At 33.5% G+C, this 15698-nt stretch overlaps 1 protein-coding gene across 1 annotated transcript in view; it reads left to right on the top strand.

Annotated features, from left to right (window-relative positions):
* ERBB4 (erb-b2 receptor tyrosine kinase 4) overlaps window positions 1-15698 on the top strand; it is a 1167248-nt gene that overhangs the window by 582541 nt on the left and 569009 nt on the right.

Raw genomic sequence — 15698 nt, 5'->3', positions numbered from 1 at the left:
CACATATATTTATATATATATATATATATATTTTTTTTTTCCCTTCCTGATCTTGCCAAGCATATGTAATTTTATGAATTGTTCTTTTGTTGTGGTGCTGGGGATTAAACCCAAAGCTTTGAGAATGCTCCTTCAAGTTCTACTACTGAGCTACATCCTCACACCTGAATGGTTCCTAACATACCATGTAGGTAAAATTAAATTCAGCTTTAAAGGGATTGTCTGTGTCCCTATGATAAATCCCACTGTAACATTCACTTTATTTTGCTTTCAGGTCTTCAATTCAGAAATAGTTTCAGTTCTGACCTTGATTTGCCATGGTGTGAAGGGCAAGTGATTACTGAATTAGGAAAACTGTAACTTCTCTCTCTCTCTCTTTTTTTTTTTTTTTCCTTTCTAAACCCTCATCTGGTCTTACATTGTTTTCATAACAACACCAGTTCAGTTGCTATTGATAGCAAAAACCTGCAGTAGCCAATTAATATTGTAAAAGCATGTCTAAATTTTGATAATATCCATCTGGTATTAGAAAAATGGTGTTCTCTCATTTCTCCATGTCAATGTTCTGTAGCTGTCCGTTTAAATTTAATACCAGTGTAATGAATGCTAGGCTGTGTGATCTGAGGACCAGTCTTAAGTTCAAGAGTTAAAAGGTACTATATATGAATATTAAAATATTATATATTAGGTATATACTTTTTCTTATTGATACAAATAAAATGTGAGACAGAAGTGGTAGCGGTAATACTTTTCTGTAAAAAGTGCAGTTTTAGCAGGTGTGGTGGCACATGCCTGTAATTTCAGAGACTCAGAGGCTGAGGCAGGAGGATTGAGAGTTTAAAGCCACCCTCAGCAAAAGTGAAGCACTGAGCAACTTAGTGTGACCCTGGCTCTAATTAAAATACAAAATAGGGCTGGGGATGTGGTTCAGTGGTCAAGTGCCTCTGAGTTCAATCCCTGTTACCTGCCACCCGCTAAAAATGTGAGGTTATGAAATCTTTTTCAGACAATATCATAAAGTTCAGAAAGTGCAATCATATATTTTAGAAAGGATTTACTAAATCCCTCAGATATTCTATTAGTTACTATGGCACTGTAGAGAAAAAGTTATAATGTGTTTAATTTTGGAAAATCATGATAACCACTTATCTGATATTAAAAGAGGCAGAAAATAATAATTGATTGAACTGTTCCTATCAAATTACACTTGGTAAAGCAGTATATCATAGTACAACAAATCTGTAAGATTATTTAACCTTTAAATATTAGTAAAAGGAAAAAAGAAAGTCAATATCCAACACAAAAATAGACTAGAAAGTAGCAAAAATATTTGAAGCAAAATGTTTCATTTATGACTACAATTAACTATATATAATGAAAATGATTATACAAAGTTGACAACATTGGAAGTTTCTGTGCTTCTACTGATTTTACAAGGATTTATCTCTACGTATTTGATTCTTCTATATTCAATTGCTTAACTTTACCATATAATATGTTAAGTTGCTCTTAGTTCAAGGCATCTGAAGTTCATTAAAATTAAGTAAAATTCAGGAGTCTGAATTATTGAGAACTTTTAAGACTTATTCAGAAGACCCATATACACTGTGTGTGTGTATATGGTTTGGATGTGAGGTATCCCCCAAAAACTCATGTGTGAGACCATGCAAGCAATTTCAGAGGAGAAAAGACTGAGTTGTAAGAGTCTTAACCCAATCAGTGATTTAATTCCCTGATAGGGATTAACTGAGGGGTAACTAAAGTGGTAGGGCGTGACTGGAGGAGATTGGAATTGGGCCATGGCTTTGGAGTATATATTTTGTATCTGGAGAGTGGAGACTCTCTCTCTCTCTGCTTCCTGATGATACCAGCAGCTTCCCTCTGCCACACTCTCCACCATGAAGTTCTGCCTCACTTTGAGGCCCAAGTAATAGAACCAGCCTTTTATGGACCTCTGAAACCATGAGCCCTCAAATATACTTTTACTCCTCTATAATTGTGCTGGTCAGACCCTTTTAGTGACAGCTGCAAAAAAGCAGACTATAATGTGTGTATTAATATATATATATATGTATTTAGAAAAAGAGGAAACTGTGTGTACCCATCTGGTTAAGGGAAGCTGTGCTACTGTGTTTTATATCATGCCATAGCATGGATTTTAAAGATGAGAAAATGAGAATTGTAGAAAATTGATTTATGCTAATGATTTTAAAACTAATTAATTACAATTACCTATTTTATCACAAAATCAATTACTAATATATTCTGTCACTTTAATTAAGGCAGTCAATAAAATCAGATAAATGGGAAGCAAAGAGTTATACGGGAAAAACTAATTTTCCTATTTAATAAAATCTGCTTCAGGTCAGAAAAGAATAAACTATCAGTTATTAAATTCTCTTCAAAATCTAATTATGCCTTTATTGAGAGGTTTGTTATAATTCAGCTAAAATAAAAATTTCAGAGAAAAAATTAATAAATAAGTACTTTTAAACATAGGACATGACTAAATGTTCTTCCTACAAAAGCATTCTATTAAATGATTAAATATTAACTTGATAATAACTGGCACTTTTGTTATTTTGTTGACCATTGAGTGAAAAAAAATCAAAATAATAGTAGTAATAATAATGGTATTTAGAATGCTTTCTGGCCTATAATAAAAAAAGATTGTATAAAACATCACATAATAAAAAGTAGTAGTTATATAATTTAATACATATTATGGTTATACAATTTTTTAAATAAATTTTGTTTATAAAAATAGAACTATGAGATTAATTATCAATACTTATTACAGAAATCTCATTTTAAAGAATTAATATCATTTCATACCTTAAATAAGAAAATAAAATTCTCTGTTACATTTCAAAAGGTTATTTATCCAACAAAAATATTCTGATTTCAGGTTAAGTGTGATTTTCAATAAAAAAAATATTTGCAGTTTTTAGGTAAATTTGAACTGCACATATATATTCTTCCTAAACTCAGACACTATGTATATGTGTGCATGTGTATGTAAAAGAATCTTATGATGAGTAGAATATGTGAAACAATCCACTTAGATTTAGTGGTAGAAATCCGGTAATGAATAGACATTTTATCAATTATATTATACTGAGGATTAAATAAGATAACATAGGTAAAACAGCCAATATGGTTGTTCCTGGCACTCGATAAATCCATCAGGTTAATTTGGTGTTCAGTAGGAGATTTTGGGGAGAGAAGACGGAGGGAGAAAAAGGGAAAGATGGAAGACACACTGGGGAAATTTTTGATGAGTTACCATTAAAGCAACATATGAGTGAAATTATAAACACTGTACTAGTATCTTTTAAGGAGTGTTTGATAGTATTTTTTATATGTCAAATATTGTTATCTGATATATAAAATTTATTGTTCATTAAACATATTTAGACCTCAATTTATTTTGTCTATAACATCAATATATTTTACTACAGTATTTGACATTAAAACTATGTTATTATATTAACTCAACTGTGACTCTAATCAATATTAATTATGCTTTCTTCAAAGTTTTTGTTGGTATGAACTTAGGTACTAATCATGTTAAATATAATTCTCATGCATAGAATATTCTTCAAGTGACTTATTATATACAACCATCAGTGTATACACACAAACTGCCCCGACCATACATATGGATGTTATGGAGAGTCAGAAATTAGAAGATGTTTAATTGCCTGACAGTATGAATGTTTGACATAATTCACTTTTAATTAGCACTCCAGTTATAGTACATTGACCTGAAATTTGAAAAGGAAAAGTCTGGGAAAATCCTAATGGAATATATTGCTCTAGGTTTTTCACCAAGTTTCCAGTCCATGGATGATATATATTATTTTGTCAAGGTGTATATTATTTATGTCATGCCAAACCATAAAAAAAAAAGCATGCCTTCTTTTCAGCCAACTATCAGGAAATAATTTTGGCAGGAATAATCTGCTAAGTTCTAAATGAGTAAATTCTTCATAGTGCATATTTATTTGCAAATTGGTTGAATACTGCTCTCCAATATAAAACTAGCTCATTTCAAGTTTTACTAGTTTCACCATGCCTTTGCCAAAATGAATGTTGTTTCTTTTTGTGAACTTTGAAGATATTGAAAATTCTCCCAAAATATTTTGACTGTTTGGAGTTTTTTTTTTTTTTTTTTTTTTTTTTTTTGATAAGTAAGATATGGTAGGCTACTTGCTTTGGTAAATAGTTTGATGCCTTTTTTTTTTTTTAACAAGTGAAAGTTGTCACAGGGCTCACAGAATGTATAAGAGGGGAAACAACAGAAATTGACAAAGGTTGTTTGACATGGAATGAGTCATGTTCCTCATGTCACCTATTAATTTTAGAACGTTTGGCAAGATGGAGTAATGCTCCATTACGTCTTCAATAGATGGAAGAATATACACTCACCTCCATTTGCAGTTATGCTGCAAATAAAGGATTCACATGCAATAATCTCTTGACCACAACCCTCTTCCCTTGTTTCCTCAGTTGTTGAGACTGCACTTTCCAGACCTTCTGTTTCTGTATCTGTTTGCATTGTCACCTCACAGTTTAAGGCCTTTCAGGGAGATATCAGAAACATTTCTCTCTCATAGTGATACTTGTTCTTCAACTGAGTCACTGTTCATGACACAAAAACAATTAAAAATTCCTTTGGTCTTTTCTGGTATTCAAAGTTCATTAGTTTCAGCAAGGTCTTTACTATTCACATAGTAATTGATTAAAATAGAACATCTATGACAATAAAGGTGGCCCCTGGGAGACGCTTTTCTTATGCATAGACACCAAAAGAGAACCTATTGACAAATGAACCAACCATGTGAGAACTACTTTTGCTATACAACTTGCAAAGCAAAATAAGGGAACAAACCAAAGGCTGAATAATTAGGATTTGCACATAAAAGATTGTAATATTTGAGAAGTATTTTTAAAATCCCACTGTCTTGAACAAGTATTTTCAATGCTTCTTTTCTTACTAAGCAAGTATGCTTATAGTATTGGGGAAACCTTAATTAGACTGTAACAGTGGGTGCTTTCAATTTCTAATGGGATTTCCCTATTTAATTAAGTTATGGTAATATCTCCCTGGCAGGCATAACCAGGAAAATAGGTAACTTACTGTTATAAATGCACTAACAGCTTTCATTCTTAAATGCAAGAGAAAGCAAGAAATATAATTTTGTTAAATTTTGAGTATTGTCCATTCTATATTAACAATCACTAAAGACTAATGAATAAGAAAACAAGTATAATAAGTAAACCTAATTTCAGGTTTTTGTCACATGAAAATATATGAATAAAATGGATTTTTTACTTCATAAAAGATGGGAATTTTGCATATAAATAGCAAAATGACAAAATCTATAAAAAATGCCTTTATGGTAAAATGATTTTCAAATTATTTTTAGAATATTGGGAAGAAATAATGATGCTAATTAGTGTCTACCTTAACAATCTCTAAATATAAAAGGGGATGTTTTCTGTATAACTAACCTATCTATTCAGATGGTAAGGAAAGAATCATGTTTTATCTAGTATAGACTATACATATAACTGGTCCAGGTGAGGATACCTGGAAATACCTCCTTGTAAGGTCTGTTGACTTAAGGTGACCATTTTCAACATAAAATGTTTTTTAGCTTCCTTAATCAGTGGCTAATTTATTATAACAATATTCACTGAACCCATGGTATGTATATGTGCTGCCATTGATAGGATCTGCTAATAAACAAAACCCAGAAATTTTTCTTAGTTCAGTTGTTGCAGCTGGGAAGACCTGCTAGGTGAAGTCACTTGGCATCTGAGACCTGAAAGATTTGGTTCTTTAAGAGGGGCTTATGGTAGTGTGAAGTCAGGGGACTTAATGTACAGACAGTACGTGCCGTGGCACAGGGGAAGCACAGCAGACTTATTAACTCTCAGGCATTCAGTATTCCTGCATGATTGTTGAGGAGGACAATATTTAAAAATAAGTTTAAAAAGGTAAGTGACTTAAAAAAAATGTTGAGGAAGTTGGATTCAAGTCCAATAGACAATAAGTGGGAAGCCAGTGAGAGATTTTTTAACAAATTTACACTTATGAGTTATTGCAGTCATCACTTGAAGTGCATCCTCACTAAAACATATTCAAACAACACATCAAATATTGTTATTTCATTTAGACATTATTGAGTATAGCTGAATGAACATAGCTGACATTAAGTGTCTAGAAAAACAGTGAGTGCTTTTGAGAGGTTTAGGGTTTTTGTTCTGTGTTACGTGTTGTACACTGTTGTCTTTGGAGTAATGACTGGTGTCATGAGAGCTTTTATGCACATGTCAGAGACTTCGAATGTCAGGCCTTAATCTCCTGAAGCTCAGTGATCCTAGACTGTACAGTTTTGGGTATCCATGTTCTTGTGTACAACTTTATTATGAGGAAGTAAGTGTATTCTTTGCAATAATTGCTGTCTGTATCCTGGGAATGTTTTGTTTTGTTGTTGTTGTTTTTGTTGTTGCTCTCACCAGCTAAATTATGTTTTCTCTATTTTGTTTTTGTTGTTGCTCTCACCAGCTAAATTATGTTCCTCTCTTCAGTGTGGTATCTATGGCTCTCTCTGGACTATGCTTTGAGTCATGGAGGTATTATACATGCATATGTAAATTACACATATGCACATATATGCATTTTTATGTCTAGAAATAATAATTCATATATAATTGTTCCAAAATATTATAAAAAACCTTGTTTGGGTAAGTGATTGTGTATATGTGCTTTGCACCATCAAGAAAAGTATGGGGGCTGGTGTTGTGGCTCAGTGGTAGAGTGCTTGTCTAGCATGTGTGAGGCACTGGGTTCAATCCTCAGCACCACAAATAAATAAATAAATAAAGGTTCATTGACAACTAAAAATTTTTTTTTTAAAAAAGAAAGAAAAGTATGAATTGTTACATATAGAAGTCAAACCCTATACAGACTAGAAGAGAAGTGGTGTTTTAGTTAGCTTGTTCACTGCTGTTATCAAAAGACCTCACAAGGACAGAGGAGGAAAAGCTTATTTGAAGCCCATGGTTTCAGAGGTCTTGGTCTGTAGAGGACAACTCCATTGTTCTGTACCTGAGTGAGGCAGGACATCATGGTGGAAGAGCTCAGGACATGACAATCAGGAAGCAGAGATTCTCACTAACCAGAGATAAAATATAAACCTCAAAGACATGACCCCAATGACCTCCTTTCCCAGCCACACCCTACTTGCCTAGAGTTAATCCTATCAGGGGATTAATGCACTGTTAGGTTAACACTCTCATAATCTATAATTCCTAACTTTCCTTGAATTTTCTCACATATAAGCTTTTTGGGACTAGGTCAAGACATATGGAAAATATTTATCTGGTTTTAGAAAGGAATTTCTAAATATGGAAATAATGCACGATAAATAAATACATTTGACAATATAAGATTTTAAAATAGTGATGTGCCCATATATAAATATCAAAGTAATTTACTTTTCTTCTTAATGTCTTTCATTACTTACTAATATATAAAATAATGTATGAGAAAAATAACTAATAATTTTAATAATTTTTAAGAACAAGATTTAATATTTTTGCTTTCTAACATAGTATACCCAATCTATATGTACTTTTTTTTTTTTTTTTTTTTTTTTTTTTTTTTTTTTTTTTTTTTTAGCTCTGCTGGGAATCAAGCCCAGGTAGACAAGTGTTCTACTACTGAACAACATCCAAAGCCTCCCCTGTTTTTGGTGGTACTGAAGTTTGAACCCAGGATACTCAACCACTAAACAACACCCACAAAACTTTTATTTATTTATTTACTTATTTTTACTTTTGAAATAAGATTTCACTAAATTGGCCAGACTGGCCTGGCATCAAATGTGAAGTCCTTATGCCTCAGCCTCCTGAGTAACTGGCATTACAAGCCTGTATACCACCTTGCCCCACTTAATTTTTTTTTTAAGTTATACTGATATGCAGTAATATTTCTCATAATCTGTTTTGTGTTTCTTTTAGTTCATTAGAACAAATAAATCTTATCTAGAATGAAAAGTATAGTGGTCATTTGGGGAAACCTTTTAAAGAAATCAGGGTAATAACATAACATAATCTTTCTTACTTATTCCTGTCTTTTCCCTTATGAATTGGGTTGTTGAGTTGTTTTACTTTCCTAGGGTGACAATAACAAAATACAAGAGACTGAATGACTTAAACAGCAGAAATTTGTTTTCTCACAGTTCTAGAGGCTGGAAGTCCAAAAGCAAGTTACCTAAATAGTTAGTTTCTCTTGAGGCCACTCCCCTTGACTTAAGATGGCTGCCTTCTGGCTGTGTTCACATGGCCTTTCTTCTGTGAACAAGAATCCATGGTGTTTCTTCCTCTCCTCTAGGATTAGGGTCCCATGCTTAATTTACCTTAATTATCTCCTTTAAGACTCTATTTCCAACAGTCCCCTTCTAAGGTACTGAGGACTAAGGCTTCAACATATGGATTTGTATTGGTGGTAGGCAGGGCAAAGTTTAGCTCAGGATGCAGATATTTTGTGTTTCCTTTGGAATCTGCTTCCATGAGCCTTTGGCCTATCAATGCACAAAGCTATTGCCCAGTTGACAGATTTACTCACACATGGTTGAGAAGATGTTAGTTTATTTGGGCTATTACTGTTCTTTTCTTTTTGAACTCTTGCCCTCTGGATTTTGGATGAAAAAAAAGTATACATACACATACATACATACATACATACATACATATATGTTCATGTATAAAGCTTCATTAGATCAGACTAACACTGTTTGCCTTTTAAAATTTGTTTCGTTGTTAATTTAACAGGAATAAAGTCAAACACATACACTAGGAAATATAATACTAGGTCTTTGAGGCCCATGGTGCCACCTTCATCTCCCTTCTCCTTTAAAATACTCTGGTGTCTGGGAAACACCATGACTTCATGGTGTCAGAGGGAAAAGGAGTGCAGTGTCCTCATATTCTCCAGATCCTAGCTTGTCCCACCTGAGGAGTATCTGATTCCATGGGCATGTTTGGCCAGCTCCTGGTTTTGAGGTCTCTGAGGGTTCTTTAGAGGATATGTATCACTAAAATTGGTCGCTGGAAGCTCACAGTCTGTCTCCGTATATATGACAGTTGGGGCTTTTGTTGGTGGTTGATTGGGGTCCTGGATACCTTCCTTCTTTCTTGACCTTCCTTCACATGTCACAGGCTGTGTACTGCTAGGAGTCTGCAGCATTCACACCCAGTTCTCTGACTCTTAAAATCTACTTAGAAACTCTGAAAGGTTTGTTTGCATGGGGTAAAAGGAACTTCATGCCTTTCACACTCTGCAGCATGCTTAATTTCCATTCAGTTTATATTCAAGCTAGGAACTGAGAAAGACCTTGTAGTCAGTGCAGAGTTGGTGCCCTGCTCTTTCTACCGATGTCCCTCTATCCTCTTTTTTTATTTGCTGAGCCTCTGAACGTCATCATTTCCTCTTCCTGCTTCCACCCAAACAAAGATTCTGCTTTCAGGGTCTTAACACACCCTGTCTACTAAATTTTTACTTTGTTACCCATTCTACCCCTCTGCAAATAGACACTAACTCAGCTGATGACCTGGAGGAGAGATCTAGGCACCAGGCATGGGTGGTAATGCTTCTCTCTGATGCCTCTGATTTTTATTTTCTTCTGCTTCCTCTCTACTCTCTTATTCTCATTCCTATGCAGACTATGAAATAAGCCTCAGTGGCCAAACAAATAATCTTTGCTTTATCAGACAGGCCAAAAGGAATTAAAGATTTCTACAATAATCTTTCTACTCTAGTTTCTAAGTCTATTATCTTGCAAAACAATATCAAGTACATACCTGCTTTCCTGGGACAATAAGCTTCTTCATCCCAGAAGCAAGAACATATTTATAGAGCATATTTAAATGCACTGTTGTAAAATTTATGAGGAAGCTATTCTTATTACTCTGTATTCTCATCTTTAAGAATATTGCTGAATGATGAGGTTTCTTTTATTCTTTTTTTTCTTTTTGTAGACCTCTCATTATATTTATGTCATAACATATAAAGCCCTCCTTTTTGGTGAAATACAAAATGACAATATGAAAGGAGTTTCTTGTGTGTGTGTGCGTGTGTGTGTGTGTGTGTGTGTGTGTGTGTGTGTGTGTGTATACACAGTTTCAATTAGCTGGAACTATAGATGCACACCACCATGCTTGACTTTGTTATTTTGCTATTTTATTTGCTTAATTTCTACCTATGACATTCATCACCATCTATAATACTACATATTTAAATCATTTACTTGTTTTTCAGATATAAAATTTTATTCCTGGTTATGTCTTTAATTCTGGAGCATTGTCTGAATAGCAATACTATTCAGTAGATAGAGGGTAAATTATTAAATATGAAATCCACTGGAGAAGCCATAGTCAACTATGTCCATTACTACAATTGAATTTTAATGAACTATTGTAAAATAGTCTTGAATTTTGACCATAACATATTTGTCATTTATGGAATTTTCAGACAATTTCAAAAATTCTATTTGCTGGAATTTGAATATAAGTAAAGTTTGCCCTTTGGAGGATGGTTAGATTGTTATCTTAGTTATATTCTCATTTTAAATATTTTTAGGATAATGTTATGGACATTTTCCAGTCACATAAGAAATGTAGAGTTAATAACTTCTTACCTGGCTTTCCTACTGTTAGGGTCACTATTTTTTTTTTACTCATATCTTAAGTTTCTATCTTCTAATCTTTGCAACATCTAACATCCTTAGGAGAAGTTTTCGTGCCCCCATGCTGAACTGCTGCTTGAGCACCAAAGAAGCTACTCCAGTGACTTTGTTCTAAATTCGTTAGTGTCCTGCCTTCTTAAAATAATATGGGTGTAACTAACCGAGTATTTTAAATTTAACAGCTTGATAGAAGTTGGATTGTTCTAAATTGGGAACTACATGAACAGAGCATCTTTTTTTCCTTTCTTGCTTTTTTTCTTCCTTATTTTGTTTCTTTTTTTCCTTTGTTAGTTCATTCATTCACTATTATTTTAATTGTTTACACAGTGTGGCACAATGTCATACATTTAGTAAGCTTCAGGAATATTCTTATTGGAGCTTTTGACGGTTACATAGTTATTTCAAATAGTTTGACTGTTGAGATAATCTTCTAGGAACACTTTTTTCTAGCACTTTGTTAGAAATAAGTAGAATACCTACAATATACATAAATATGTTGAAATTGCAGACACTCCTACAGGCCTGACTATGTTAATCCCACAAACATTTTTATGGTTTTTATTATAATACTGCAATACAAACTTCTAAAGCATTAAAAAATTCACCACCCACTCAAAAATCCTTCTTCACATATTCTCAGTGACATTTATCCAAATGCTTATCAGTTGCTTAGTGTTCATGACTGGAGGCTCTCTCTTATATCCTCCTCTATTTGTAGTGAATGCAGTGAGGAGTGGGTTAATGAGCATTCATATAAATATTCTAATTTTTTAAATTTATAACTTGCCATTCCTATTTATAGGGATTATTTGTACTTGTGGATATTCCTGTTATTGATATTGTTAGTTTGTCTTATAAATTTGGTAGGGAATGTAAGCTAAAAGATGAATTATTCTGTTTTGCCCTAATTTCATACACCAATTTTTTATTAATAAAATGAATGGGAGCTCTGTTTCTGAAGAAGACATTCCAATACAGCATGGGTGGAGTTAGGAAAATGAATTCAGTATTCTTTTAATGTCATATTATTAACCACATTCACTGAAAAAATTTTATTCATAAAGAGTAAAATGCTATTAAATTGTTCCCCTTCAAGGATAATCAATATGCCTCATAGCATAGCTAATCATCTAATGAGTGATCCCAAATGATGGGACCCTCCTAATAGTGGATACTTAAGATAGTGGTCTTGGTGGAGGAATTACAATGCATAGCATAATTGAAAGAAATGATAAGGAAAAAAATGAAGATTTTTTTTCTCCCAATATTGAATTTATTAAATAGGAGAACTATCGTACAAGCATAATATATTTAGGAATACTGTAAAGGAACCGACAGAATCATTGGAATATAGGATGAATGTAAAGGAATAACAATGTTGGGCATCAATTGTTTAAAATATTAATAGTTGTAAAATTCAAATAAATAATGTGTGAGATTTTAGGAAATTTTTTCAGTTGTTATTGTTTGCATATGAGGTATCCCCCCAAAAAACTCAAGGGTTATATAATGTAGCAATGTTCCGAGGTGAAACGATTAGATCATGAGAGCTGTGCCTCATCAGTGGATTAATTCTTTTGATGCATTAATAATTTGAAAGCACTACTGTTCTGAGTGGTATCCACAGGCAGGTGGGGTAGGGATGGAGGAAGTAGATCACTGGAGGTATGCCCTTAGCCATATATCTTGTCCCATTGGCTTCTCCCTCGTGGACTAAATTGCTGCAGTTCAGTCCCCATACTTCCACTTTTCTTCTCTCATCCCTCCCTTTCCTTCCCTCTAATGATCTTTCTTAAACTTATTTGTAGTTTTTTGTTAGTACATTGTGGATATACATAAAGTTGAAATTCACTGTGGTACATTCATTTATGTACATAGGAAAGTTTGATCACATTCACACAATTCTCCTTTGTTTCTCATTTACTTTCAATACTCACAATTCATAGTTATAAAGCATATTGCCCATCATGGACCACTTTAAAGCCCTGAATGATGTCACACCTCTACCACACACTTCCACCCTGATGTTCTATTTCATCTTGGGCCCAGGGCAATGGAATTAGGCAATCATAAACTGTACCTCTGAAACTGTGAGCCAAAATAAAATTTTTCTTCTCTAGTCTGTTCTCATTGGGTATATCAGTCACAGTAATAAAAAGCTGACAATACATGTAGCAAGCAGGAAAGTTAAAAAAAATGATTTACTAGGGGAACATGGTAGTATTTGGCAATATTGAGGACTTCACTGGTTCTTTTTGAAAGATGACATAGCAAAGACTTGTAGGGACTTACATGATTGAAGGGTCTTCCTAGACACTCCTACTAATTAAAGTAGGTCCTCTGGTAAATATTTGTCTCACCTTTGTGTGTTTTCTATCATTCAAAAATAATCTAGAGTCACTTCTGTTAAGGATATAGCTCTGGTGAAAAAAGAAGAAAGGGAAAGTTGCATAGAAAAATCAGGATATTTGAAAGAGAAATGGAAATATCATCATAGAGTTTATATTAGTAAGATAAGAGAATGCTGGTCAAATTTATGCATTGGTTTCTTGTTAGAAAAGTAGGTTTATATTTTTTTCTCATTTTTATTGGTTATTTTCAGTTACACATGACGATAGAATTTATTTTGACATAAAAGCTTGCAATATAATTAGTTCTAATTATAATCCATATCAATTCTATGCATGATCATAGTAACATGGAGTTGGATGATAATCTTTTCTTCTTATATTCACTCAAAGTGGATAGATGGTTCTAAAATATGAAATTAAAACATTATAATAAAAAAAAGCAGCACAGCACGAGATCGATCTCTATGAGACCAACCTGGTTATCCCTGACATATTCTTAGATGCTAATATTATCAAGAAGTTATATTTATTGTACAAAAGTAGTATCACAGAAGCAAATTAGAGAATTTTGATCTCTTAAAATAGAGTATCAGATCAATTCAGGCTCTGATGACATTAGATTGGAAAACATGCCAAGATAGATAAAAATAACTTCAATAGTCATTTTCAAGAAAAGAAGTGGAGGATGGATTTGGAAAATAGAATGTAAAGCAAGAGATGGAAAGAGCAAACTCCTTTTGGGGAATAGATGATGTAGCATTAACTAAACTGATTGAAGCAAAGAAATCTATGTAATAGCTGTCTTATTTCTATCTTCTATTATTAAGAATAATCTGGAAAACCTGATAGTTCAAATAGGGCCTATGTGAAGGCAATGGTAAAGTATATCTAGCTTCTAATATTCAGGATCAAAATAATTAACTTGCAAAATGAATTGCTTATTTTTTAATGACAACTATCCTTTCTGGAGAACCAAGCACCTGACAGAGACTGCTTCTGTTGATGTTTCTTGGATCATTTTACTCTTCACAGCATTTTGAAGTGGCTAGAATTTATTTCTTTATTTTGTCGATGATGAGAGTGAGATTTGGAGAAATTCAACCTGCCCAAGATTATGAAATTAATAAGCAGTGTGGGCTAGAACTTCAACAATGAGAGTGCAGAAGTAATGTTTAAAACTTTGTGCCTTTAATAAAAATATCTCTAAAAATAATTTTATGGGGAGCTCATAACTGATATTAATTGTATAAATATTGACACTCTAAAAACAATTTTTCTGCTCTAATAAATTCCTCCAAGAAGTACTCATTAAAATTTATAAAGAACATTAAAAATAAAAATAATTACATTATTTTCTATGTCAAGCATATTTTGAAAGTTGTAAATGCAGAAATTTGGGGTCTCAGGAATTTAGCGAGGCCTGTCTCAAAAGAAAATAGGGGCTGGGGATGTAGGCTCAGTGGTAGTGCACTTGTCTATCATGTGTGAGACTCTGGGTTCAATCCCCAGAATAAAATAAAACATCTTTTGAAAAAAAAAGATATTTGTAAAGATAAAATATCATTTATTCTTCATTCCATCATAGTCTATGTGGTGACTAAATAAAACTTACTTGACCCAGAGTAAGTTCAGAGTAATCTTCAGCTGTAATTAGTAAGAATTTTACACAAAAAAGCCACAAATGACCTTTACACGTGTTTGCCATGCATTATTCTCAGTGCTTTCAAATGTTATCTCATTTAGTCATAACAACACTGGTATGTGGTGAGTAGGCTTTTCATCCCTGAGGGAAAACTGAAGAATAAATGCCCAAGATCAGGGAATCTGGCCCTGGAGCCCATGTTCTTGAGCAACTGGCTATGCTGCCTTTCAAGTGTGAAATTAAAATTATTTAACTTGATTGTGAAAGGAAATCAATTTTAATGTAGTGGTTCCTCTCACATATGCTTTTAGTTCAATATAACCAAGGTTGCTATGGGTCTAATAAATCATAAATTTAGGAAAGACTGTTAGTAGACAATAGCTTCTACTATTGGCTCTGAAATTAACTGACTGGGTGATCTTGAACCAATCATTTATCTCTCCAGATCTCAGTTTACACAATAGAGACCATGGGTGGTTTATTAATTTCATAGGGCTACCTGGAGAAAGTACCCCAAACTAATTGGTTTTAGACAATGGAAATTTATTTGTCATGGTTCTGGTAGTTAGAAGTCGAGAATCAAGGAGTCAGCAGGACTGATTCCTTCTGTGTGCTAGCAGCAAGGATCTGTCCCATGCCTCCCTGAAGACTTCTGGTGGGTGCCAGTGGAGTTCCAGTTCTTGGTTTGCAGACACTGCTTCAACCTCTGCCTTTGACGTCACACACTGAACATGTCTGCCTCTGTGTCTATTTTCTTGTCTTATAAGAACATGAATCACTGGACTTGATCCTACCCTAATTCAATAAGACTTGATCATAATTAAGTTCTGGGTAGACATGAATTTTGGAAGACACTGTTCTATCAAGTGCAGACAGTACAATTTTAAAGGACTCTTGAAGTGATGTGGTTTTACAACTTCATTAGCATTTCCTCTCTCCTGTTCA

This window comes from Sciurus vulgaris (genome assembly GCF_902686455.1).
Source record: "Sciurus vulgaris genome assembly, chromosome: 3".
Lineage (NCBI taxonomy): Eukaryota > Metazoa > Chordata > Mammalia > Rodentia > Sciuridae > Sciurus > Sciurus vulgaris.
The sequence above is the reverse complement of the archived record's forward strand: the minus strand, read 5'-3'. Positions and strand labels throughout refer to the sequence as shown.